This window comes from Charadrius vociferus, unplaced genomic scaffold (genome assembly GCF_000708025.1).
Source record: "Charadrius vociferus isolate BGI_N301 unplaced genomic scaffold, ASM70802v2 scaffold433, whole genome shotgun sequence".
In the NCBI taxonomy this organism is placed as follows: Eukaryota; Metazoa; Chordata; class Aves; order Charadriiformes; family Charadriidae; genus Charadrius; species Charadrius vociferus.
The window spans coordinates 523,791-526,089 of record NW_009647846.1 but is presented as its reverse complement, the minus strand read 5'-3'; the positions used below and the strand labels follow the sequence as shown (position 1 = coordinate 526,089).

Below are 2,299 nucleotides of genomic sequence, written 5' to 3'. Positions count from 1 at the left end.
AGGAGGAATGGCAGTGCTGCAATGCCACGAGAAAGCTGTTTTAGTAAATCATTTCTATTTATTCCACTTTCCCCCTGAACATCCAGAGAATGAATTGCTGGTTCGTGTTACAGCTCCTTTCTTCACTCTGAATATGGAAAAATGAAACTGGTAAAATGGAGTGTTATCATGAGATTCTCATGAGCTCAGCTACATGAAAATATTTTTGGAGATTATTTAATGTTTGATCCTATTGCACATTTGACCCTTTGCTTTTCTTCCATACTTACATCTGCTCTGTGCTTCTTGTCCTATTCTGACTTGGACAGTCAGAGGTGGAGCACCTCTCCTATGAGGAGAGGCTGAGAGAGTTGGGGTTGTTCAGCCTGGAGAAGAGAAGGCTCCGGGGAGACCTTAGAGCCCCTTCCAATATCTGAAGAGGGGCTACAGAAAAGCTGGGAACGGACTTTTTACAAGGGCATGTAGTGATAGGACAAGGGGTAACGGCTTCAAAGTGGAAGAGGGGAGATTTAGATGAGATATGAGGAAGGAATTCTCTCCTGTGAGAGCGGTGAGCTCCTGGCGCAGGTTGCCCCGAGAAGCTGTGGCTGCCCCATCCCTGGAGGTGTTCAAGGCCAGGTTGGACGGGGCTTGGAGCAACCTGGGCTGGGGGGAGGTGGCCCTGCCCAGGGCAGGGGGGGCATTGAACAAGATGATCTTTAAGGTCCCTTCTAACTCCAACCATTCTATGATTCTATGAGTTCCTAAACTTTTTCCATACAGCGTTTCACAATGCATACCTTAATAATGTGTGTCCATATTCTCGGCAACTTAAAACCAATTTATTTGACCAGCCCACCCTGGAAGTGCAGATCTCCATCTGAGCTTACCATCCAAGGACCCTGCTTTTTAGAAGGGCTTTTTTTGGCCAAGCCTTGTGACGCTGCCATCAGTACCGCAGTGAGCAGGTTCAGTGCATATAACACAGCGTGCTGCAGCGTGGGTACACCCGAGGTGTCCTGCCAGCCCCACACTGCGGCTGCTCCGCGTCGCTGCTGGTGCCCAACGGCGGAAGCAGGACTGAAATTCTGTCTTTAATAAGACACAGTAAATCAAAAGTTTCAAAATCTACCAGTTTAGCTTTCCTTAATTAAATGTATAATTCATAAGCTAACAGTGCTCTGCCAACAGCTTCATTTTTACACATTTCCCCCATCAACAATCCCATTTGAAAAAGATTATTTACGTTTCTTTCCCTCCCTCAGTTCCAACATGGGTACAGTATGGTAATAAGTCTGCAAACTCCAGTAGTTTTGTGGAGTTTTATGTTATCATCTTCTAACATTTTAGGACTCTCATTAGAAATGATGCATCTCCAGGGAGCAATCAATGACACTTTCTATACTTGGCTAGATCCTGCAACGGGCTCGGTTTTACTACAGCTTAATGCTAAACTTTTTTTTCTGATGTAGAGTAAACCTGGAAGATGCAACAGTTCCTAAAATAACGCAATGCAACACGTGTGTCTACATTCACACATGCATACACACAAGATAAAAGCACCATGTCTTCACATTTGCATGCCCATGTACTTTTAGGTACCTGGTTAAAGCATCTATTTACGGAAGAAAATCTGGAGATGGATGGATTTTGCCACAGGGAGGATCAGCCTATAGCTGGATATAACTGCTGTAGCTGTGACCTGATACTTTTTCCAGGCTATGTTCCTGTCTCAGGCACAAAGTTTGATGACTATAGTCTGGCTGGACAAATAGACCAAAGTGACTGGTGTGGGAAAAACTCTGGTTTCAACCCATTCTTTGAAGTTCTCTAACCTGCAAGTTGGGGACTGAGAAGAAAAAGCGGAAGATCTGCAGGGTAAATACTTCAATCCATGTTCAATTAAACAGTATGTTGTAAACTTGGGATTTTTGTGGAAGAAACACCTTGGATCTGCCATCGCCTCAGATTTCACAAGACTGCCTGAGGGCTGGTGTCCTTGATTCCCTCTTGTGACAGCTGGAACCTTCGCTTTCCTCCTCACACAGACCTACGCAAAGGCACGTATGGGTTTACATGCGATAAAACTTCTCTGAGAGGTTGAATTGCTGATAGCTGAACACACAGACTTTCATGAAAGGTCGGTGCATGTAATGATGAACTGGAGGTAGTTTAAAAAGCAAGATAAATAGGAAAAATGAATTTGGAGGTTCCCTTCCCAAAGTCCAGTTCTGGTGCTGGTAACTACAGGGCTGAAGAAAGCACAGGTCACCACCATACCTGCTAAGACACCAAATGGATGCCTGTGAGGGACCATCTT

General features: G+C 44.8%; 1 protein-coding gene across 1 annotated transcript in view; it reads right to left on the bottom strand.

Moving 5' to 3' along the window:
* The window catches only part of CNTN6 (contactin 6), a 91,940-nt gene that overhangs the window by 57,218 nt on the left and 32,423 nt on the right, over positions 1-2,299 (bottom strand). The window lies entirely within an intron of this gene.